General features: G+C 43.5%; 1 long non-coding RNA gene across 1 annotated transcript in view; it reads right to left on the reverse strand.

Annotated features, from left to right (window-relative positions):
• The window catches only part of LOC126473143 (uncharacterized), a 1,059,929-nt gene extending 1,046,733 nt beyond the window's left edge, over positions 1-13,196 (reverse strand). Inside the window, exon 1 of the long non-coding RNA XR_007586417.1 lies at positions 13,083-13,196. This is a non-coding gene — a long non-coding RNA (uncharacterized LOC126473143). The remainder of the gene's footprint in view (positions 1-13,082) is intronic.
• Positions 13,197-26,967: the final 13,771 nt, after the last annotated feature.

Consider the following 26,967-nt stretch of genomic DNA (forward strand, 5'->3'; position numbering starts at 1 on the left):
GCCTCCAGAGGAGCAGAAACAATATTAACTGGACATTTGGATGTGCTTCGTTAGCTAATGCTACGATACCGTGCTGTGGGGATTCCGATTGGTACAAGGATTGTAGGCATGTTCCTCCTATCAAACAAAAAATTAATTACACAAGTTGTTTCTTCCAAGTGATAAATACAACGTTATGAAGTTCCTGATATATATGCTTTTCATGGATAGTTTACCAATACCACGTCTCTTTGACAAGCGTTTTGAATGCACCTCTCCATGCTACTCTATCCTGTGCAAGCTTCTTCGTCTCCCAGTACCTACTGCAACCTACATCTTATGAATCTGCTTAGTGTATTCATCTTTTGGTCTCCCTCTACGATTTTTACCCTTCACGCTGCCCTCCAATACTAAATTTGTGATCCCTTGATGCCTCAGAATATGCCCTGCCCTCCGATCCCTTCTTCTAGTCAAGTTGTGCCACAAATTTCTCTTCTTCCCAATTCTAGTCAATACCTCCTCATTAGTTATGTCATCACCCATCTAATCTTCAGCATTCTTCTGTAGTAACACATTTCGAAAGCTTCTATTCTCTTCTTGTCCAAACTATTTATCGTCCATGTTTCACTTCTATACATGGCTACACTCCATACAAATACTTTCAGAAACGACTTCCTAACACTTAAATCGGTACTCGATGTTAACAAATTTCTCTTCTTCAGAAACGCTTTCCTTGCCATTGCCAGTCTACATTTTATATCCTCTCTGCTTCGACCAAAAAATGGTTCAAATGGCTCTGAGCACCATGGGACTTAACATCTGAGGTCATCAGTCCCCCTAGTCAGTCCCCTAGAATTTAGAACTACTTAAACCTAACTAACCTAAGGACATCACACACGTCCATACCCGAGGCAGGATACAAACCTGCAACCGTAGCGGTCGCGCGGTTCCTGACTGACGCGCCTAGAACCGCTCGGCCACCCCGGCCGGCTGCTTCGAGCATCGTCAGTTATTTTGCTCCCCAAATAGCAAAACTCCTTTACTACTTTGTCTCATTTCCTAAGCCAATTCCCTCAGGATCGCCTACATTCCATTATCCTCGTTTTGCTTTTGTTGATGTTCATCTTATATCCTCCTTTCAAGACACTGTCCATTCCATTAAACTGCTCTTCCAGATCCTTTGCTATCTCTGACAGAATTACAATGTCATCGGTGAACCTCAAAGTTTTTATTTCTTCTCCATGGATTTTAATACCTGCTCCGAATTTTTCTTTTGTTTCCTTTACTGCTTGCTCAATATACAGATTGAATAATATCGGGGATAGGCTACAATGCTGTCTCACTCCCTTCCCAGCCACTGCTTCCCTTTCCTGCCCCTCGACTGTTGTAACTGCCTTCTGGTTTCTGTAGCCGGCCGCGGTGGTCTCGCGGTTCTAGACGCTCAGTCCGGAACCGCGCGACTGCTACGGTCGCAGGTTCGAATCCTGCCTCGGGCATGGGTGTGTGTGATGTCCTTAGGTTAGTTAGGTTTAAGTAGTTCTAAGTTCTAGGGGACTGATGACCACAGATGTTGAGTCCCATAGTGCTCAGAGCCATTTGAACCATTTAGTTTCTGTACAAATTGTAAATAGCCTTTCGCTCGCTATAGGAACACTTCGTTGTCTGTCTGTCTGTCTGCCTGTCTGTTTGTCCGAGTGTTAAAAACACTTTTTTCAGGAACGACCAGAGGAATCAAGTTGAAATTTATGCCACTTACTATGATCTATGGTCCCCTGGTGGTGTAAAATATTGAATCTTCTAAGCCAATGAAATCGAAAACCGCGGTTATTTATGTCACAGATTTTGATACTCGAAAAATCACTCATCAAAATTAATCTATGGCACTTCCCGTTCACCTAGCATCATGAAATTCGGCAAGAAATAAGGTTTCATGGTGGAACTAAACGAAAAAATCCGAACATTGTTAATTTGTAATTACCTCACACGAAAAAAATTATTATATGATATCCAACTCCCTGACCGTCCGTCTGTTAAAACTGCTTTTTCTCGGAAACGGGCAGACGTAACAATTTGAAATTCGAGTCACATTGCAAGGTCTGTTGTCCATTGCCGGTGTAAAAATCTTAAGCTTCTGAGTCATTGCAATCAAAAGCAGCCATTTATGTTACATATTTTGATACTCGCAAACTCACTTTGGCAAAGCGCAAGGTTTCGCAGTATAAATAAAGGAATAAATCTAAAATTGTTATTATGTAACTATATCACACAAAATATTCCGTTGTCATATTCCAGTGACCGATATCTTACTGGTATCAATGTCGATAACAGGCAAAAATTTTCGAAACTGTCGATTCCTGGAATCGGCGAACTGTCTATACACATAATTAAGTTTGTACGGACCCTCGTAGCGCGAGTCCTAATCGCTCCTGGCCAATCCATTCTCTTTTTTTAATTTTATAAAAATCTTCGGTATTACATTTCTGAGGCCACTGGAGTTGCCCAAGACACAGCTCACGTCAGCATTAATTGAAATATTTTAATGATCTTCCGATGTTAGGACGTAGCAATCGCGTCTATGTACGGAACATCATGCGACTTTGACACGCATAACATTCCGTAAATAACTGAAACTGCTGAAACATCGTTCTTCATGAACAAGACGATGTATGAAACCAATACATCTTCAAGAGATGGTGCCCCATAGCTCTTACATATTTGAAAAATAACATATTACCGCCTTGAGGTATTGATAAAATTCTTTATTCATAAAACCAGTTTCAGTTGTCCGACCATCATAAAAGAATTCACAGCATCATGTTAAGGGAAATATAAAATCGTTATCGTCAGGAGATAAAACCATGAATTATACACTATTCTCATATCGTAACATGATTTAAATTATATTAATATATGAGAACCGTGCGTAATTCAAGGTTGTATCATCTCACGATAATAATTTTATATTTAGCCTAACACGATGCTACGAATTCTTTTATGAACCTGATGACGTCCAGTGGACTGAAACATGTTGTATAAAAAAAAATAATTTTACCAACAGCTCAGGGCGGTAATATGCCACTTTTCAGTTATATAAACCCTTCTGAAAGGTTATACCTGTGTCTCAGATAGGGGAATCGAACCTAGAAGCTTGCCTATCGAGACTGTGCTCCTACTGACCGAGCTACGTAACCACGGCAGGATATACATAAAATGATCTCTTGCAAGCCCAATGATCTCTTGCAAGCCCACTGGTCTCACATTTGGGAAGACGACGGTTCAAATCAGCGCCCAGCTAGCCAGATTTAGGTTTTCCGCGATTTCCCTCAGTCAGTCCAGGTAAATGCCGGTATAGTTAATTTAAAGGGGCACAACCGACTTCCTTCCACATCCTTGAAACAATCCGAGGTTGTGCTCCGTCTCTAATGATCTCGATGTCGCAGGAGCGTCAAACCCTACTCCATCTTCCTTTTTTTCTTCTTATAAGCTACACTATCAGTTAGAAGTTCGCATTATAAAGTGGTAATACGAGATGTTTGGTGGTTAATAAGCCCTTTATTCTGTAATAAATTGTACTTTCTCTCCTCCATACCTTCCCCACCCACGAAACTAATTTATTACTATGTGTTGAAGACAGCGGTACTAGCGGTTACTTCCTATATTCATTTTTTCAGTAAATTTCCACATCAATCAAAGGTATAACATTACTGGAAGCTCTTAGAAATCAGAGGCATCTGTTGCTTCTCTTAGCGAGGAGAACAGTGGCGAATGGCGGAATATTTTGAGCTTTCGTGACATAGATCTGATTGCAGCTGCTAGTAGTTGATGTTCTGTGCGGTGCAGCAAAATCTAATGAATACGGTTGGCGAAGGTCATGAATTTGCTTTTTTCTATGCTGGGTGCTTGGCCAATTATTTGTTTATTTTGTGTTTTACGTGAAGAAGACGCATTTAAACTAATAATGGCATAACTATGATGCAGAAAAGACGACAGGCTTTCGTGGTCCATTACTAATGTATCCAAAGGTCTATTTTTTTTATAGAGAAAACTATTTTTTACTTCATATATTGCTACACCTCTCGCGTGAGATTAATTCCTTTTACTACTGTAGGCCTCTGATGAGATTAATAACCGAAACTAGAGCGGCAATCTTAACGAAAACCGCGATTGCAACTGATAATTAAAAGTAAGTATGTGACACATTAATAAAGTGGAAAATGAATTACGAATTGAAAGATAGAAATGTGTGGCTATTAGGCTACTGGTGTTGACAAGTAAATGTGCGCAAAGCAGCGACTATTTTCTTTAATATTTCTTCATCAACCGAGATAAGGAATCCACAACTTAAATTCATTTTTGTAAAAAACTTTTTTTTTTGCAATAGGTATCTTAAAACTCTTGAAAAGAAGAGAATAATAAGAACACGCTTGCTAAAATTTGCTCAGAAATTTTTCTTAACAGTAGCCAGGATACGTAGGAGTGTGAAGAGAGACGTCATCGCCACGACACCTTTTCAAGCCCATTATGTGAAGTTTAAACTGTAAGGGAGAGTGGCCGCTGGCCGTAGTCTTATAATTCACTACTACCCTTAACATTCACGTTTTCGCTATAAACATTAATATCTTTATGTTATTGTATCCCTCTTTCAAACAGCTCTGAAGTATCCAAAACACGTACATTGGTCCGTTTAGGACACTACACTTCTTCAAATATCTGGCTAAATTCAAATAGTCTTAAGTAATAACTATAGATCAAAATATTCTATTTTTTCGCGTAGTACTGTGTATTCAAAACTGCATTTCGACACATTCAACTGTTCAACCGTTTATGAAATATTTGTTATGTCCTTGTTACGTACACACACTGCATATTCGTTCACATGGTTACCGTATACATATGCACTGAAGGTGGCACTGAATTTCTTGCCTCGTAGGCGACAAGGAAGAAGCAAACTGCGATCTGACGAGTGCCACGTGACCTCATACTAGATATATCACACGAAAATTTTCTTTACAACATTGGTACTGCCTGTACCTTCATTTGAATCATTTTTTAAAGCTATAGACATATCAAGTTCTTTGCCAATAAAATACTTGAGATCACTCTGCATTCATTATTCTCCTTGTATATAAATAATAGGCAGTGTATTCATTACAAAATGGTTCAAATGGCTCTGAGCACTATGGGACCTAACATCTAAGGTCATCAGTCCCCTAGAACTTAGAACTACTTAAAACTAACTAACCTAAGGACATCACACACACCCATGCCCAAGGCAGGATTCGAACCTGCGAGCGTAGCGGTGGTGCGGTTCCAGACTGAAGCACCTAGCACCGCTCGGCCACCATTCATTACAAAACGATAAAGTAAGATAATAGAGAAATGAAGTTGCGTGATCCGTAAACCATTTACAAAACGTGATTTTAGGTTTTTAAAGCGTACAAAAATCTTGAATACTTCTCGGGTATACAACCGGGTTGCGTCGTCCAACAAGGACTATACTTCGCTTAGTAGACTTCTTGCCATCCTCAGGCGTTCATAGAATCTAGTAGTCTACTTGATGGATGCCGACTTTATGTCCTCTTTAACCCCACCGCCCATCTCCCGCAGCAAGGACACCTGAAGATGGCAGAGAACTCGGCTTGTCGAAATATCGTGCCTTTTGGATGACGCCACCCGGCTGAATACCAGAGAAATATTCAAGACTTATGATACTTTTTGCATAAACATTTGCCATTTTGGTATGTTTACATTACATGTGTTGTGAACGACAAGCGGCGAAAATGGTGGACGTATTTAGTTGCTGGTCAGATATGATAGTCGATGTTTGCTCAGATCCAGCTTGAAGACTCTGTCACTTAAATGAGGTATGCTTACTAGTGTCCTGTTTCAGCAACCAGCCTACATTTCACACTAGTGATCCATCTAGCACGCACAGCACTTATACCAAGGGCGCCCATACGCGAGAGCGAGGGGGACGCCACCCCTTTGCCTCCTCCCCCTCCCCGCCCCCCCCCCCCCCCATCACAGACGGTCCGCGCGGCTTCCCCCGGCGAAGGTTCGAGTCCTCCCTCGGGCATGGGGTGTGTGTGTTGTCCTTAGCGTAAGTTAGATTATGTAGTGCGTAAGCTTAGGGATCGATGGCCTCAGCAGTTTGGTCCCATAAGACCTTACCACAAATTTCGAAATTTTTCCCCATCCCAGATCTCAGGGAAAGGAAAACGTATGGTGTAGTGAAGTGTTTCTCTTTCAAGGAAATGATTTAAAAGTCGGTTTTACACAGGTTTTTAGCAGTGTCCGAACCTGAACCTGAACTTTTTTTTGTGGCTACTGACAAGTCGTCATTCGTCCCCCAAAATAACACAAAGAAAGAAAATATGTTATGTGGACATGTGTCCGGAAACGCTTACTTTCCATGTTAGAGCTCATTTTATTACTTCTCTTCAAATCACATTAATCATGGAATGGAAACACACAGCAACAGAAAGTACCAGCGTGACTTCAAACACTTTGTTACAGGAAATATTCAAGATGTCCTCCGTTAGCGAGGATACATGCATCCACCCTCCGTCGCATGGAATCCCTGATGCACTGATGCAGCCCTGGAGAATTGCGTATTGTATCACAGCCGTCCACAATATGAACACGAAGAGTGTCTACATTTGGTACCTGGGTTGCGTAGACAAGAACTTTCAAATGCCCCCATAAATGAAAGTCAAGAGGGTTGAGGTCAGGAGAGCGTGGAGGCCATGGAATTGGTCCGCCTCTACCAATCCATCGGTCACCGAATCTGTTGTTGACAAGCGTACTAACACTTCGACTGAAATGTGCAGTAGCTCCATCGTGCATGAACCACATGTTGTGTCGTTCTTGTAAAGGCACATGTTCTAGCAGCACAGGTAGAATATCCCGTATGTAATCATGGCGGTGAATCGAGGAAGTACAGTACATGAAACTAAAATGAGCTCTGACATGGAAATTAAGCGTTTCCGGACACATGTCCACATAACTTCTTTTCCTGAAAGTTTGGCCGTACCTTTTTGTAACACCCTGTATATCGCACTATGGCATGGGCGCTCTTGACTTGTACGCCCGACATTTCCTCTTATGCGATACTGCTGATAACCGCATACACATCACCTCAGTATTGTACGAATGGCAGACTCACAATATTTGTGTGATTTATGGTGTAACCGGAATTTAAAGGATATCTTAGCGTCAGTAGCCACTTTTCGCACCATATACACTTTTTGTGTAAATCATTTTGCAACTGATTTTGATCTTCTGATGACATTCCTAGACGATAAATGACAACATAATCTTCAAAAAATCTGAGATAGCTGCCCACATCGTTTGCTAAACCATTTATATAGTGTGGAGAGGGGAGGATTTCATGAAGGATGGATCTCATTTCAGGGCAGGATTTGAGGAAGTTGTATCCCTGCTGGAGAGCCACATTCAGAGTCTGATCCAGTCCCAAAAAGTATCCTGTCACAAGTGGGGCACTTTTGGGGTTCTTCTGTGGGAGGTTCTGGGTTTGAGGGGATGAGGAAGTGGCTCTGGTAATTTGCTTCTGTACCAGGTCGGGAGGGTGGTTGCGGGATGCAAAAGCTGTTTTCAGGTTGTTGGTGTAATGGTTCAGGGATTGCAGACTGGAGCAGATTCGTTTGCCACGAAGACGTAGGCTATAGGGAAGGGACCACTTGATGTGGAATGGGTGGCAGCTGTCATAATGGAGGTACTGTTGCTTGTTGGTGGGTTTGATGTGGACGGATGTGTGAAGCTGGCCATCGGACAGATGGAGGTCAACGTCAAGGAATTTGGAGTAGGACCAGGTGAATCTGATGGAACCAAAGGAGTTGAGGTTGGAGAGGAAATTCTGGAGTTCTTTTACTTGTAAAGGCACATGTTCTAGCAGCACAGGTAGAATATCCCGTATGTAATCATGGCGGTGAATCGAGGAAGTACAGTACATACTGACGAAACTAAAATGAGCTCTAACATGGAAATTAAGCGTTTCCGGACACATGTCCACATAACTTCTTTTCTTTACTTGCGTTTGAGGAATGTTTCCTGAAAGTTTGGCCGTACCTTTTTGTAACACCCTGTATATCGCACTATCGCATGGGCGCTCTTGACTTGTACGCCCTACATTTCCTCTTATGCGACACTGCAGATAACCGCATACACATCACCTCAGTATTGTACGAATGGCAGACTCACAAGGCCACGGCGTTGAGGCCAGGGGCCCCCCCGCAGTTTCGCTTAGAAATGGTTATTGGCGAGGCTGTTTGAAGTCAAAAGAGAAGCCGACGAATACAGCCATCGTTCACAGATCTTGCACAGCGCCATCGATCCATGAGTCTTATTACTTTGGCGCATGGTGTCCGTAGCGCATCTCAATAGAGCGGAACGAAAATATTTTTTGTATTACTTTATATCCACAGCCAAGCATATCGACAAACCCATTATTCCTCCATGTTTAATTTAACTTTTTACTATCTCTTTCTCTTGCGCTTTGTGCTACAGAAATTTTTATTTCACGGCTGATGACACTACACAGTTGCCATATTCGAATCTCCGTGTGGCTTCAGAGTTAGCATCAAACATGGCAGCCACCAAAATAACAAGACAGCGCACAGGCATAGAATATGGACGTAAAATCTACAGATATGCAGGATGACAATATTATTGAACTACATGAAATAAAATTGTCACAACTTCTGAACGGCTGGCGATAGGACGTTCAAATTTCACGGCTGCCTGAGGTACATGATGGGAATTAGTACGCCATTGTTGTTTCGTTTAGTGAGTGGAAGGCCACTTTCATTTGGATTGGTTCGTCAGTAAGCAAAATTGGCGCATTTGAGGGACTGAGAATCCGCATTTCGCGATCAAGAAGTCTCTTCACCCTCAACGGGTGACAGTATGGTGTGCAATGTCCTGTTACGGAATAATCGATGCGATATTCCTTGATGGAATGGTGACTACCGGACGGTACGTGAAGGTTTTGGAAGATGATTTCAGCCCCATTTCAAAAGTGACCTTGATTTCGACAAGGTGTGGTCCATACACGACGGTACTCGACCCCATCGAAGCAGGAGAGTGTTTTATGTCCTGGAGGAGCACTTTGGGGACCGCATTCTGGTTCTGGGGTACCCAGAGGCCACTGGCATGGGACCTAAACACATGTGACTCCTTTTCGCGGAGTTATATTGAAGACAAGGTGAATAGAAATAACACCAAAACCATTGTCGGGCTGAAAACAGCCTTTCAGGAGGTCATCGACAGCATTGATGTTCCGACACTTCAGCGGGTCATGCAGAATTCCGCTGTTCGTCTGTGCCACATCATCGCCAATGGTGGCAGGCATATCGAACACGTCATAACCTAAATCCGAATATCTGTGGTGACGTTTACATTTTGAATAAAGGTGTGTGCACACTGAATTTTGTAACTAATTTACGTTTTTTTTCATCTAGTTCAATAATTTTGACTCTGTACATTAGACGTGACACTTGTCTTCCACTTGTCTTCCAGCAACTTGCATTGGCGAGCGTTATTCACCTGTTCTTCTATTCAGTGACTGAGACTAAAAGTTCGGCACAGAACAGACAGCCGCCATATTCAGGAAAGAAAGAATAATTAACAATTATAAGAATCTCCTCCTGTATTTTACCTTTACAATGCATCACAACTACAGGTTCGGGCAAGGTATTATCATTGACCATGTCAGACGCATGCATCACAGAGCAAAGCTCTAAGCACCTACGGAATAGAAATATGATAAAGTGAAGGAATGTTAAACACTTTTCCATAAATATTAAGAATAGGTTATCAGGTAAACTGCCTACACAGCCGCCTCCGTCTCAATGCTTCTGTCATTTACGTTTGCCAAACACTCCGCATCAACAGCAATGCAGCGCACGCTAAATCCACATCAGAGAAACTACCTGCTGAGCTGAAAACATCCATTCAGGAGATCATCGACAGCATTAGTAGAAGCTTAGTAGAAGCACATGTTCGTGGAACTGCCGATGAAAGTGAAGTATTCGACGCCGCTGGATTTATGCAGAACAATACAACACGTATAGTTGCTGCTAACACAGAAGCGACCTGTACGGCTCCGCGCGACCCAGAACTGACGAGTTGGTGCGTACAACTCGGTCCTACTGCCACCTGTAAGCCGCCATTCATTCCGAGGAACCCTGCCTTACTGCGGCTGCCGGTGCGTTGCTCGGACGAGATGGAGTAGGTGGTAACTAAAACAGACTAGTGGCTGTATAAGGAGAATAAGAAAACTGCGAGAGAATAAAAGGCTTTAGAGAACGTGGTCGGTATTGACCGACTGTTCGGGTGGTCTCGTGAAGAGCACGCGAATTTGTCATTGCGCCTTATGTAAGTAGTAAGTAGTGAGAAACTGCGCGCAGTGAAGTTCGAAATGCCAAGCGTGAATGCAACTGAACTCTAATCGCCCGAATGAATAATTTAAGTGTCCATCAGCACCTCGTAATAGAAAATACATAACCTTCAACAATGGACGCAACCTTATGGAAAACTGCATCTTTTATCTTACATGTGTCATTGTAATTTAAATGAGGATGTAAGGGTGAAACATTACAGCTGAAAATATTCATTGACATGACGTGTATTAGATGTTTTATATATATTAAGGCTCAGAATAACTAGCAGTAAAGCCTGATAACGATCCACGAAACAAGGTCACCATCAAGTCGCTGTCTGACGAGCGGCAAATGTGGCAAACGCAGCCAAAATTTATCGACGGAAAGTGCTAATAGAGAAAAGTTGACCAACGTGTACGCTGCCCGACGAGCACGACTTCTGTGCAACACTTACCTAACCACTATGGCCCTCTAGTTGGTAGTCTTCATACGGCACTGCGCAAGTGTTTAAAGACGTATCTGTACAGAATTCATTCTGCTCGTGACTCGCTATCTAAAGACAGACAACATATAGGTCTCTACTAGTGGTCCTTGTTAGTTATAACGTTTTGGTCTGAGGCGTGGTTGCATTTTCATAGATGCATGAATGCACGGAATTCAAGCATTTCGTCTGCAGAACATCCACATCAGCTGCATGTATTCCTTCTGCGACACTTCAGCACATTCGTTGGTGGCATAGTGAACAACGAGCTCTACGTACAAATAACGTCACTATTTGTAAACACAAGTTGCACATGTTGCTGGCAGCGATCTCATACTCAGTAAACAAGAATATTAGGCAGCTAAGATTGTGTGTTGTAACATTTTCTCAGTGTCAGTGTCATCTTCGGATCTTCGGCTGATGTGCGGTAGCTATAACTGCTCCACTGACGGACCCGTCTCCACTCCGGGGCACACGGTTGATGCCATGGACTTTTTATTTACTGTTTTGTGCATCTGACAAGCCAATGTGGCGTCTAGTGGAATGTGCTCCTGTTATGTCTGTGCAATTCAGGCACAGAAACTTCGAAGATGACAGCTACACTCTGTCGATACCGGTTACAGAGTAGATAAAATAAAACAAAAATATCACAACAAGCTACCTTGGCTGTCACATATTCTTATTTGTAAACACTTCGCGTTAAATCCACCTACAGTAGCGTTGTTTCAGCACGACATCGCAATGACTGATTAGTCCACTACACTATGGCTTTCTTTGTTTCAGTACTTTCATGAAACGTAATTTCTAGGAGTTGGTGGCCATTCATTCAGACTTCTGACAATAGCCACTTGATTGTTTCCTATTGGGTACGTTAAGGACTTCACTTACAATATTCACTCACACACAGTCCCAAGCAGCAAAAACAAACGCAACGAAGTGTAGCCTCAATTCATCAACAAACGTTTTGCACTACTGATGCCAAAATAATTCACTAATATACGGCCGTATCTCGGTGTGCAGTGGGTACAAAATTTCTGCAAAAGACCGCGTAGCCATAATGACTCAAGAAAATTGCGTGCCAGCTGCTAGGCGGTGAGTTCATCAGCACACCTGATGATGGCAAGGCGCTCGTTTGCCGAAATATTCTGTTCTTTGGGTGTTGACATGTCGCCGTAGACCCGTTAATTGTTATATCGTTAGGACATGTGTACAATAACAGCGGATGCCGAATCCAGTTACGCGAATCACACAGAGTAACTTTGATTACCTTCAACAATAATGAAGAGAGACACCATCTAGGTCACTTCGTACATTTTACAGTAATAGCTGATTCCGACCTTTTCTGTATTATAATTCCAGTCTTAGGTCACAATGTTTATTTATAATTAGGTAATCAATTTCGGTCGGTAATTGCCTTCTTCAGACGTAATGGCCTTCTTCAGACCCGAGTAGAAAAGTGTTGCATTATACAAGCTGTGTATGTTAATTACCGTCTTTCGCAACTGCAATTAACCTAGACAACTTATAAACTGCGGTAAAAAGAGGCCTAAAAACAAAAGAGGCAACATGCGTTGCATACCCATATCACGCCATTTCGATCTCTGCTAGTGGTTTTCTTCAGATTCATACATCTGATGACTGCGGAGTGGAGCTCGGAGGACGGAGATTCAGTTAAAACTACAGAATTTGTGCAAATCACAGCTTCAGAAGTTTTAACTTAATATTCGCCCTGCGGATGACCAGCTCTTCGAGGAATGTGTGAGTATCTGATGATGACCTGTAGCATAGGTCGAAGCCAGTTGTCGTAATACACTAAATGAAGTGGTCCAGAGAGTGTCTTCCTTCGTTACGGTTACATGTGCTCACGAATCCCTGGAACATCCCTACCGCAGCTATGAAACACTTTCAGTAACGGCGCTAGATACTCCCGAAGAGGGTTGGCAGACTCTGGGCCGGAATTTCGTGGCAGGAAGTTACTAACACCCGGTAGTTCGCCCGAAATTTAATGGGATAGTCAATAAATTTGTGTCTCGTTAAGATTGCGTAACTTTTTGAGCGCCGTGTATTGGCACGATGTAACGGACGCGCATATGCGTTACTTTATGAACACCCTGTAATGACACAAGTAGGTGGATGCACATAACCGGGCCACAAACGTCCGGTCCGCTGCCAAGGAGAGGCGAGAGGCCAGCCGGTGCATACGCAGAGCGCGCGCTGCTTACTGGTTGGGCGGGCTGCGGCGTCGCTGGCTGGGACTGGCGTCGCGACGCGCGCTTCGGCGTCGCCGGGTGACAGAGTCGCGGACGGCGCGCCGCGTCTCGGCGTGGTCGCGCGCGCTGACAGGACTGACTGAGGGCTGCGGCGACGCTCCCGCCGCCCCCGCGGCCGCGCATGCGCGCTGGCGCCGCCTCCCGCGCTCGCCTCGCCGCTGCTTCTGCCGCTGTATCGACCGGGCGGTCACCGCCAGCGCCGCCGCCGCCGCCGCCGCCCACACAACAGGTCACCCGAGCCCGCCGCCGCTGCTGCCGGAGCTGGGTGGGCACGTTCACGATCCCGCCCTCGCACCTTGAGCGGCGCGCGCCGTGGGCCTCGCGGCGAGACGGCGCTGTCAAACTTGGCCGTCTTCGCCAAAAGGTCTGTACAGGAAGAGCGCCCCGGGGCGGCTGCTCGCGAGGCGAGGATTCAGCTGCCGGTGGCGTCTCCGTCGCTCACCGCGGATCTGTCTGCGTCACGCCTTTGAACGCGTCTATCCCGCAAGTTGCAGTACAGCAGAAGACGCGTCTTCCCACGTTGCTAATAATAATGTCGACGTAGACGCTAACGATGTGCTCGCATCAGGAAGGCCGTAAGACAGGGGTGTATTCCTTCGCCTCTAGTGTTAAACCTGCAATCGAAGAAGTAATGAGCGAAACTGAAAAATTATAGTAAGCAAGGAGACGGGGCTGGTAAGATGCAAGGCCATACCAAAAATCACTGTTTAACCGCAAAATTCAATTATATTGTTAAAAAAGGAACTCAAAATACACTGAAACGCCAAAGAAACAGGCATATACATGCGTATTCAAATATAGAGATATGTAGTCAAGTAGAATACGGTGCTGCGGTCGGCAACACCTACATAAGACAAAAAGTGTCTGGCGCAATTGTTAGATCTGTTACTGCTGCTACAATGGCAGGTTATCACCATTTAAGTGAGTTGGAAGGTGGTGTTATAGTCACCCACCAGGGTAGCCGAGAGGGCTAATGCGGTGCTTCCTGGACTCAGGTAGGCACGCCAGCTCCGGGTCGAATCTGCCCAGACCATTAAGACGACGAGGGCCGGTATGCCGGCCAGCCTGGATGTGTTTTAGGTGGTTTTCCACATCCTGCTAGGTGAATATCTGGCTGGTCCCCACGTTCCGCATCAGTTACACCACTCGCAGACATTTGAAACCGTTCGCACTATCCAATGGCTTACACTAGATGCACACTGCTGGGGTACACTAATTTGGGGAGGTGGCAGGAAGCGCTTCCGGCCACCCTCTGCAACTAAAACTACCAAATCAATAATAACACGGCCGACCCCGCGTGGAAGCGGGACAAAGGCACCGAGAAAGAAAAGAAATGAAGGTGGTGTTATAGTCAGTGCAAGAGCGATGGGACACAGCATCTCCAAGGTAGCAATGAGGTGGGGATTTTCCCGTGCGACCGTTTCACGAGTTTACCGTGAATATCAGGAATCCGGTAACACTTCAAGTCTCCGACACTGCTGTGGCCGGTAAAAGATCCTGCAAGAACGGGACCAACGACGACTGAAGACAATCGTTCAACCTGACAGAGGTGGAATCCTTCTGCAGATTGCTGCAGATTTCAGTGCTGGGCCAACAACAACGACACATCATCGATATGATCTTAGCCGGCCGAAGTGGCCGTGCGGTTAAAGGTGCTGCAGTCTGGAACCGCAAGACCGCTACGGTCACAGGTTCGAATCCTGCCTCGGGCATGGATGTTTGTGATGTCCTTAGGTTAGTTAGGTTTAACTAGTTCTAAGTTCTAGGGGACTAATGACCTCAGCAGTTGAGTCCCATAGTGCTCAGGGCCATTTGAACCATTTGATATGATCTTTCGGAGCCGAAGGCTCACTCAAGTACTCTTGATGACTTCACAACACAAAGTTTTACGCCCCACCTGTGCCCGTCAACGCCGACACTGGACTGTTGATTACTGGAAACATGTTGCGTGGTCGGACGAGTCTCGTTTCAAATTGTATAGAGCGGATGGAAGTGTCCAGGTACAGGGACAACCTCATGAATCCATGGATCCTGGATGTAAAATTTTGGAAATTTGTGGTAAGGTCTTATGGGACCAAACTGCTGAGGTCACCGGTCCCTAAGCTTACGCACTATTTAATCTAACTCAAACTAACTTACGCTATGAACAACACACACACCCATATCCTAGGGAGGATTCGAACCTCCGATGGGGAGAGCCGCGCTGACCATGGAAGTCGGCCGGAGTGGCCAAGCGGTTCTAGGCGCTTCAGTCTGGAATCGCGCGACCGCTACGGTCGCAGGTTCGAATCCTGCCTCGGGCATGGATGTGTGTGATGTTCTTAGGTTAGTTAGGATTAAGTAGTTGTAAGTTCTAGGGGATTGATGACCTCATATGTTAAGTCCCATAGTGCTCAGAGCCATTTGAACCATTTGACCGTGACAAGGCGCCCTAGACCGCGAGGCTACCCCCCGCGGCCAACCCTGGATGTCAGCAGGGGACTGTTCAAGCTGGTGGAGGCTCTGTAATGGTGTGAGGTGTGTGCAGTTGGAGTGATATGGGACCCCTGATACGTCTAGACACGACTCTGACAGATGACACGTACGTAAGCATCCTGTCTGGTCACCTACATCCATTCATGTCCACTGTGCATTCCGGCAGACTTGGGCAGTTCCAGCAGGACAATGCGACACCCCACACGTCCATAATTTATACAGAGTGGCTCCAGGTTCACTCTTCTGAGCTTAAACACTTCCTCTGGCCACCAAACTCTCCAGACATGAACATTATTAAACAAATCTGGAATGTCTTGATACTTGCTGTTCGGAAGAGATCTCCACCCCCTCGTACTCTTACGGATTTATGGACAGCGCTACAGGGTTTATGGTGTCAATTCCCTCCAGAACTACGTCAGATATAAGTCGAGTCCATGTCACGTCGTGTTGCGGCACTTCTGCGTGCTCGCGGGAGCCCTACACGATATTAGCAGGTGTGCCAGTTTCTTTGTCTCTTCAGTGTAAAAGAAACACATCGCGCATGTCACTCGATAGAGCAATGTTAAAAATTTTGACTAAGGTACGCCGTTCTTCGTTTGTAGCAACATGGCGACTACATCACAATAAAACAAATTCGGTGTGTTCGAGTTTGGACACGGTCAATCCATTGTTCAAGTGCTTCGTGAATTCCGCCATAGCATCAGCAAGAAGCCGCCTTTGCAAAATCCTTGGATGTTGGTTTTGCATATCCAACGGGAAGAGCGCTGGTCGGCCACGCATGTTCAAAATGGTTCAAATGGCTCTGAGCACTATGGGACTTAACATCTGAGGTCATGAGTCCCCTAGAACTACTTAAAACCACTTAAACCTAACTAACCTATGGACATCACACACATCCATGCCCAAGGCAGGATTCGAACCTGCGACCGTAGCGGTCGCGCGGTTCCAGACTGAAGCGCCTAGAACCGCTCGGCCACAACGGCCGGCAGGCCACACATGTCTCATGAAAATGTCGAGAGCGTATCCGAGATGCGTTCGTACGGATCCCTCGCAAGTCCATAAGATGGGTAGGCTAGGAACTTCACCTTCAACAGACAGTGGTGTGGCGTGTTCAGAAACTGCGCCTGCATATTGCGACGGGGCGCTGTATAATGAAGAAGTGCGGTTGCAGAGTGTTCACACGAAATGTGCATATACAAACGTTGGTTAAAAAATGTTATTGCAAATTTTTGCTCTCACGTAAGACTCAGGGGATGATTTCCACACTTGGTGCAATAATACACTTCCACACCCGCGCATTTGTTATAGTTTTTGAATTAATTATTCACCCAGACATAAGTACAGTTTGTGCTAGGGAACAAGAATTAGGCGATTTATTATACTAAAATCAGTTTTTCACGACACAGTTCAATCACTATTTATTGGTGTTGCCCTTTTCTTTCACACAATGAAATTATCACTGGTGAGACGGTTTTCAGTTTTTCTTTAGTATTAATTTTCTCCGAGCCCTCAATAGCAGTATTGTAGGCTGTTATAAACGAAAATTACTCAGTCAATTCGGACAGAACCACAAGTCCCACTGTCCTCTTTGTTCTAACAGTTTTGGCGCGATATCACAGTTCGCCACATGCTCACTTGCGTCGATGTATACCTCGTAAATCGTACTCACACAAATAATCGTACCACTTCCAGTTCACCAAATATATGTTTGCACACTTGCACTATTAAACAAGACTCTCTATCGAAATAAATCGGCGCGAAAAGGATTTCTCAAACGACCACACGGGCCACCCTCAAGTGGGGCTTGCTCGCCACCCACCCTCCAAAACGACTGACCCCTGGCCGAGATGGCCGCTCGCTTATATAGGCTCGGACGTCTACCCCCCTGGTTATTTAAGTACCAATCTCATCAGTTAAGGTTACAAATTTTGATACATACATTCCTCGACAGAAATAGGTACACCATCGGAACCGCGCTAGAAAGTACATCTCATCTACTATGTTACATTAATTTCTAGAATCCCGTAAATCAAGTTTTAGTTTCTGCAAAATTTCGCCACTTAGCGCAAATTTGTTTGTTGACATCTGTGCTGCAAAGTTTTAACATAGAACTGCACATAGCACCGTTTTTAGACGTAATCTATAGCGATCTACACATTGCGTTGCTCAAAATCTTTATATCTATAATAATTATTTAATTACGGGTGATAAATGTTAATAATAATTTGCAAACAATAAAAACTATTGCAAGTTAAGTGTATAGTACAACTTAACTAGTTTAAAATACGTGTGATGCCACCCAAAATATTATATAGTGCCGTTCTTTTCCTCATGAATTTTCTATTGAATTTTATAAACAATTTTCCCTCAAACTTTGTTTATTGCCTTTTACGGGCCTAATTATATATTAATCCTAACATATGACTACGGCACTCGATCCGCTATGACGAAACGTTTTTAATGAGTGCCCGCTCATCCCTGTAAGTTGTTATTTACTATTTTTATTAATCTTTCAGTATTCGTGATATTAACAGATTTTGAGGTTACTATAACTTTTGCGTCTCGTGACTTGAAATAAAGATCGACCTTTCAGAAGGTGCATATTGCTTACCACAATCCACTGCCGCATCGCTCTTCACCGTAAGTTACATAGTTTTCACGTAAAGCGAGAAAAACCAAACTATGCCCCAAGCTGCAGGCCACGTGGACGCCCGGCGACCGTTGCAAACTCGCGCGGACGCGCCACGCGCTTCCGCGAATCGCGCACCATGTAGCGCGCTCTCTCTCCACAAAGCAATCCTTGCATACCAGAAATATTCATCTAGTGACGGGCGTTTGTACCGTCACAATATGAAGCCTTACAAGTTGCACTTACCGTAGCAATTGCGCCCCAGCGGCCGTAACAGAAGCTGTAGATTCAGTAAACAGGGACCCTCTGATTCGTGTGTGGAATCGAAGTACGTTCCGAAGCTTCTCAAGCAATTTACGGTGCTCGTGTAGAATACATGGTACAGTACCTGTGCGAACATAAAACTTTGAACCTTTCTCTATCCATTGACATGCACAAAGTATTTCTATCTGTCATAGTTTCTCTGTAGTAAACAATAGAAAACTGTTCTCTCTTTCTGAATAATTCTGCATTTCTTTACATGAATAGAGAATACAGCTGTTCCATAATAATAAGCCCAATATCAATAAACGTTAGTTATGATCAGAACAGGCAGGAAACAAATGAGCAACAGTAAACAATGTGCTCAGATGGAGACACAGCATTAGCAATACATATTTAATCTATGAGTTTTAAATCAAACATACACTACTGGCCATTAAAATTGCTACACCAAGAAGAAATGCAGATGATAAACGGGTATCCATTGGACAAATATATTATACTAGAACTAACATGTGATTACATTTTCACGCAATTTGGGTGCATAGATCCTGAGAAATCAGTACCCAGAACAACCACCTCCGGCCGTAATAACGGCCTTGATACGCCTGGGCATTGAGTTAAACAGAGCGTGGATGGTGTGTACAGCTGCCCATGCAGCTTCAACACGATACCACAGTTCATCAAGAGTAGTGACTGGCGTATTGTGACGAGCCAGTTGCTCGGCCACCGTTGCCCAGACGTTTTCAATTGGCGAGAGATCTGGAGAATGTGCTGGCCAGGGCAGCAGTAGAACATTTTCTGTATCCAGAAAGGCCCGTACAGGACCTGCAACACGCGGTCGTGCATTGTCCTGCTGAAATGTAGGTTTTCGCAGGGATCAAATGAAGGGTAGAACCACGGGCCGTAACACATCTGAAATGTGCCGTCGATGCGAACAAGAGGTGACCGAGACGTGAAACCAATGGCACCCATACCATCACGCCGGGTGATACGCCAGTATGGCGATGACTTATACAAGCTTCCGATGTGCGTACACCGCAATGTCGCCAAACACGGTTGCGACCATCATGATGCTGTGAACAGAACCTGCATTCATCCGAAAAAATGACGTTTTGCCATTCGCGCAACCAGGTTCGTCGTTGAGTACACCATCGCAAGCGCTCTTGTCTGTGATGCAGCGTCAAGGGTAACCGCAGCCATGGTCTCCGAGCTGATAGTCCATGCTGCTGCAAACGTTGTCGAACTGTTCATGCGGTTGGTTGTTGTATTGCAAACGTCTCCATCTGTTGACTCAGGGATCGAGACGTGGCTGCACGATCCGTTACAGCCATGCGGATAAGATGGCTGTCATCTCGACTGCTAGTGATACGAGGCCATTGGGATCCAGCACGGCGTTCCGTATTACCCTCCTGAACCCACCGATTCCATATTCTGCTAACAGTTATTGGATCTCGACCAACGCGAGCAGCAATGTCTCGATACGATGAACTGCAATCGCGATAGGCTACAATCCGACCTTTATTAATATCGGAAACGTGATGGTACGCATTTCTCCTCCTTACACGAGGCATCACAACAACATTTCATCAGTCAACGCCGTTCAACTGCTGTATGTGTATGAGAAATCGGTTGGAAACTTTCCTCATGTCAGCACGTTGTAGGTGCCGCCACCGGCGCTAACCTTGTGTTAATGCTCTGAAAAGCTAATCACTTGCACATCACAGCATCTTCTTCTTGTGGTTAAATTTCGCGTCTGTAGCACGTCATATTCGTGGTGTAGCAATGTTGATGGCCAGTAGTGTAGAAATGATTAAATTATGTGAACACTGACCTCACTGGGGTGCTTCTGGTTACTAAATAATTCCAACGAACCACAGTATAACTTCAGTTACAGCTAGAAGACACGAAAACATTTTCATAAACGCATGTTCCCAACACGTACTAGAACCATCAAAATACTTAGTTGACGGTTGTTTCAACCTCTGTAAACGCAGTAAATCAGAGGAGGCAATGAACAGCTACAAACAATGTGAAATATATTATTTGGAGCCCGGTAAAAGCAAATATAAGCAAAAGAAACAGCTAGTAACGTAGGTTTCATGATTTTTGAATTGAGATTAGTCAGGCAAGTTCCCTAAAAGAGTGTATTCATAAAATTAAAAAAAAAAACGCCCTCAAGGCAGTAAAATCAATTCTAAGTGCCAAGTCAGTGCAAATAATTTCTTATAATTTACGAACTGGACCCAAACCCGATGGACAGATACAACAGCTACAAAAAATTTTACCGATGTCAACCTGGACGACCAGTAAACTCCTTCAGAAAACACAGGGGTTAGCTCAAGCGTAAAATACACTGCATAATGAACCATACAGCATTGCGCATAACTCCGCATTTCTACACACTACAGTGTTCGCTCAGCAAGGCCAACAGCTCAGACATTACACTCCGCCCATGATGTCTATAGATACGTAATACCAGACAGATTACCAATGCTGTCTTCCAGCAAATCCGAGTGTCCTGTTTGTCAGTCACGTAAACTGACAGATTAGCAACACACGATCCTCTCAGAGTGATATTAAATTCTGGCAGTTTCTTACAGCGACCCTTGGACAGCCATCTTTCAGCTACTAGCCTTAAACCATTGAGAACGAGCTGACACTCACCGCTGTAGAGTCGGCTTGGAACAGACGGCGCATGCCCTCTGGCGAAACGCTAAGGAGACGGTTGCTTGGGTAGTGAGGCAAGGAGGTAAAATCACGCTTTCGATACATATCCAAGCGGGCTAGGCTCAGAAATAAATGAAAGTTGTTGCGGCTTTCGTACCCAGCTGTTGGCTTTTGTGTCAGGTTCATCGGTCGACGTTTCTTTGACGATCGACAAACAGACTTCGGCTGAGGAATCTGAGACATAGGACGAAAGTCAAGTCTCCTATAAAAGAAACATTGAAGAGTGAGATTAAACTTCAGAGTGTAACAATGTTAACGATGAGATTCGCTGACGATATTGCTACCTTCAGTATAAGTGAAGGAGAACTTCATGACTTGTTGAACATTATGGTCTTACCAAAACAGAATAGGGATTCACAGTAAACCAAAGAAGGACAAAAGTAACAACGAGTATCAGAAATGAGATTAACGGGAAACTTAAATCAGTAATTGGTAACCACGAAGTGGACGGAGTGAAGCAGTAGCACATGAAACAAGGGGGACAAAAAAAGCAGACTAGCACATGAAAAGAGAGCATTGCTGCCCCAAAGAAACCTACCAGTAATAAACATCGATTTGAGGAAGAATTTCTGAGAAAGTAAGTCCGGATCACAACATTGTATGGAATGGAAAAATGGGCTGTGCGAAAACTGGAAAAGAAGAGAAGCAAAGTGTTTGTGGGGTGGTGGTATAAAAGGATGTCGAAAATTAGGTTCTTCGCAAAACCGGCGAAGACAGGAACACATGGAAAATATTGACGTGAAGAAGGGACCGGATGCTGGTATGGGTTAAGACATCAGGGAATAACTTCCATGCTGCTAGAGGCAGACACTTTTTTTTTTTTTTTTTTAGACCCGCGTTTCTGGCCAATCTGATTTAGATTTTCCCCGTGATTTCCCTAAATCGCTTCAGGCAAACGTCGGGATGGTTCCTTTGAAAGACCTCAGCCGACTTTCTTTCTCATCCTCACCTAATCCGACGGGACCGATGACCTCGCTGTTTGGTTCCCTCCCCCACATCAACCAACCAACCAGTGACTATTTTTTTAGTCATCAGTCTTCTGATTGGTTTGTTGCGCCCCGCCACGAATTCCTCTACTGTGGCAAGCTTTTTCCCTCAGGGTAGCAATTGCAACATACGTCCTCTATTTGCTGGATGTATTCCAGTCTCTGCCGTCCTCTACTGTTTTTAATCTCTACAGCTCCCAATAGTACTATGGATATTTTAAGGAGGTTGAAACGGAAAATGTAAACATTTATTTAAAAAATCATTACAGCTATATTTATGAATGCACAAATCTAAAATTTTTCTTGTGTGAAGCAAAATAGCTGATTTAACGGAAAAATTTAATGAAACAAACAGGATTAATATTTTGCCAGAAATTTGAATTTTTCATTGTTTTATTGTCTTTTTTAACAAAAAGCCATAACTCAAATTCTGATTCTGCAATTAATCTGAAAATGTTATTGTAGGGTCCCAAGAAGATTATAAGACCAATGAACTTAAGTTAAAATTTATGGTAGAAATTGTATCATTAACAGATTTTTTATTTTGCACATCCAAAATTAACTTTTTTTCTGCGTACAGTCGTCTAAAAATCAGAATGTAATCGCAGGATCTCGTATCTTTTAGTTACAGGGAGACAGCAACACGTTGCGAACAGTTCCTGAAAAGTTCAAAGCATTAGCGCATATAAATTTTCAAAAAATGCTTCTAATAACGTAAAAAATATGGAACAGAGAAAATGAGGTTCAAAAATTTTCTTCTCATACGTCTACATGTAATAAGTTTACTTCAGTTTTAAAATCCTCCATATGATACTCCTCGTCCTCCAGGGTTCTCTTCTCTCCTTTTCGAATCTGCCTGGCCCGTATTTGCAGGTAAGGGATCTGTTGGGCTTCTTGATCCTGCTCTCGTCGATGGTGTGAAATGCTTTTGTTGTAAACACACCTGGTTGGTACAGACCAACTCTCTTCAGCACTTCAATTCTGCCATTATTTCTGTTACTGTAACATAAAACTGCATCATAGACACCTATTTCGAGTACTTCAAGTACACAGAATGTCCTTTTTGATCATCTAATTCTAATTAAATTATTGAGGCTTTCTTTTGCATTTTGTGTCTTTGTGTTCACAATAAACCTGAATGTGGACTTAATTGCGTTCATAACAAGTTCTGGTAATGTGTGTTTATGTGAATGCGTCTCATTTCTCTTGTTGAACTTACGCAAATTGTCTTTCGGACACAGATTCTGCAGTGGTGTTTAGTCAGTGGATAGTCTGTGGAAAAAAAGTGTCTCATTGAATCTAAATTATGCGTATTTTTCCTGATAGCTCTCCCATAAGATAACTGAAGAGAATCAATTTCTTTCAGAGTAAGCCTGCCTTTTCCTCCTAGTGGTTTTCCATCCTCAGATACTTCACCTTTCTTCTCTTTCAGCAAGCGACGAAGCCTACCACGAAGCCTCTTTTCGATGCGACCAACACATTCCAACTTTTCTGTTGTATTGTAAGGATTTTTATCTCTTACAGCTTTGAACGCAGAGGAGTCCCCGTCACCAAGGTATTCAGTATATCTAACACCATATTGGTCCTCAGATCTGGAGAACATCCTCACAACTACAGCAGCCTCCATGCCCCCACTTGAGCCACTATAATTTTTAGAGCATGCTACTGCATCCTTTCCTTGCCACAGCTCTCAGTGTCCTCATTCTTTGACATTTTCCTGGTTACACACTGGTGGAAGTTTTTAGACATAGTTTCTACAACTAAAACTTTACCTGAGTCAATACCAATAACAGATGCAACTCCTTACTGAGATGTATTACCCCTTTTCATCCAGGTTGCATCTGCAGACACACACGGGTCAGTAACATTTGTAGGAGATTCACTGTCATGAAAATATACCCCAGTATCTACTTCTTTTTGGTTTATTTCCAACGGTTCCTCCACTGCTTTCTTCACAGAAACTTTGGCAGTATTTTTTCAAACATTGCACAAGGTGGAGACATGTTAGGAAAACTAAGAATTCTAAGAATACTAAAACCCAGCCACAGCCTATACAGCAAACTGACCACTGAGGAAAACTTCCGTATACAGAAGGCAATAGCAGAAGGAAAACAGGTCTTAAACGAGTACACTACATTCTGTAAAGGCACACATTAAAGGAACTTTACAAATAAAAACAGAAAGCACAAACAGATCAAGTCTAAACACACACACATACGAAAAATACACTAAAATCTGCAAAGACGCGCCATTTACACACAAAAATAATACCATATGAAAGACAACACACACAGCTAAGAAGCGCACAGAAAACACACACACAAAGATAAAATGCAAACAGAATTTAAATTTGGCGCCGAGCTCTCTGGTGAACAAATGACCATCGACTGGGCTGGGACACATAACAAACCACAATCACTCTGTGTTCTGGTGAAGTGAAAAGTGTTTTACTACTTTATTTGTGGAAAATACTCGTTATAGTTACGTGTGCATCACAACACCTCAGCATGATGCGGAGAATGGAAGTGCTTGCCTCACGAAAACGTAAGTAAAAAAGAATATAGGTGCGAAAACATCGCGCCATACTAAATTACATTCTAGAAGGTAGGTTAACCCCCAGCAAAAATTTTCTCAACAATATCGTTTGGTTGCAGATGACAAGCTAACTGTAGTAATTAACACACAAGTGATCCAGAAAATTCATGCACACCAAATGTAAAAGTATTTACAAAATGAAACGACCTGGTGTTTGAACTAAAAATGCACATAATTTTATAATCATTTAACAAAAATGTTAACATTGCAGAACAAATAAAAACGAAAACGTACTGATGATGGCACAGTGGTGCCGAAACATGTTTGGGTACCAAGAAAAACGGTGTTTTGCATAACTCGCGCACCTCACATCCAACAGTAGCAGACTTCTCTTTGGCAGGAATGCTCTTTCTGCCAGCACTAGTCTGCTTTTGATGTCCGCCTTGCTCCGTCCGTCATTGGCTTTATGGCCGCTTAGGTATCAGAATTCGTTGGCTCCAACTGCTTAGTGATCACGAATTATGACGTTTAGTGTTCTCTCAGTCCGCATTCTGTACTCATCAGAGGGTTCATTTCATTCACTAGGTCATGTAATTCTTCACTTTCACTGAGGATAGCAACGTCATCAACGAATTTTAACATTGATATCGTTTCACGTTTAATTTTAATCCCACTGCGGAATCTTTCTTTTATTTCCGTCATTCCTTTTTCGCCGTATGCCATGAACAGCAGGTGCTAAAGACTACATCCCCATCTGACACCTGCCCGCATCTCGTGGTCGTGCGGTAGCGTTCTCGCTTCCCACGCCCGGGTTCCCGGGTTCGATTCCCGGCGGGGGTCAGGGATTTTCTCTGCCTCGTGATGGCTGGGTGTTGTGTGCTGTCCTTAGGTTAGTTAGATGTAAGTAGTTCTAAGTTCTAGGGGACTTATGACCACAGCAGTTGAGTCCCATAGTGCTCAGAGCCATTTGAACCATTTGAAGCCATCTGACTCCCTTTTTAATCCGTGCACTTCTTTCTTGGTCTTCCACTCTTATTCGTTCCTCTTGGTTCTTGTACATAAAATTAGCCATCTTTTCCTATAGCTTACTCCTATTTTTCTTTTTTTTCGAACTCCTTTCGCCATTTTGAGCTACCGAACGCCTTTTTCAGGTCGACAAGTCCTATGAACGTGTTTTGATTTTTCTTCAGTCTTGTTTCCATTATCAACCGCCAGTCGGGTGCCTTTACCTTTCGTAAGGCCAAACTGATCGTCACTTAACAGTAATCATCTTTCTGTATATTACCTATGTGAGCAACTTGGATGCATGAGCCGTTAAGCTGATTGTGCGATAATACTCGCAGTTGTTTGCTCTTGCAATCTTCGGAATTGTTTGGATGATATTTTTCGAGAAGTCTGATGGTATATCAACAGTCTCATACATTCTACACACCAATGTGGGTAGTCGTTTTTTTTCACTTCCGCCAATGATTTTAGAAATTTCGATGGAATGTTATCTATCCGTTCTGCCTTATTTGATCTCAAACCTTCCAAAGCTCTTTTATATTCTGATTATAATACTGGAATCCCGATCTTTCCCCATGTCGACTCCTGTTTCTTGTTCTAACACCTTATCTGACAAGTCCTCCCACTCACAGAAGCCTTCAGTGTTCTCTTTCCACCTATCCTCTCTCTTCCCCGCATTTAACAGTGAAATTCCCATTGCACTGTTAACGTTAGCTCCACTGCTTTTCATTTCAACATTTCAACGAAGTTTCTTTTGGTTTTTCTATACGCTTCCGACTATCATTTCTTTCGAATTAATCATATTTTTCATGCAACCATTTCACCTCAACTGCCCTGCGCTTCCTATTTATTTCATTCTCAAGTGACTTGTATTTCTACATTCCTGAATTTCCCTGAACGCTTATTTGCTTCTTTCTATCGTCGATAAACTGAAGTATTTCTTCCGTTATTCATAGTTTGTTCACAGTTACCTTCCTCGTACCTAACATTTTCTTGCCCTTTTAGAGAGGTCCATTTCTTTTCACTGAACTGACTACTGAGCTATTCTTTAGCGCAGTATCTCTAGCCTCAGAGAACTTTAAGCGTATCTCTTCATTTCTCAGTATTTCCGTATCCGATTTCTTCGTGCATTGATTCTTCCAGACTAGTCTCTCAAAATTCAGCCTACTGTTTATCCTTACCAAATTGTGATCTGAGTCTATATACAGGGTACGCC

The sequence above is a fragment of the Schistocerca serialis genome, chromosome 4 (genome assembly GCF_023864345.2).
Source record: "Schistocerca serialis cubense isolate TAMUIC-IGC-003099 chromosome 4, iqSchSeri2.2, whole genome shotgun sequence".
NCBI lineage: Eukaryota > Metazoa > Arthropoda > Insecta > Orthoptera > Acrididae > Schistocerca > Schistocerca serialis.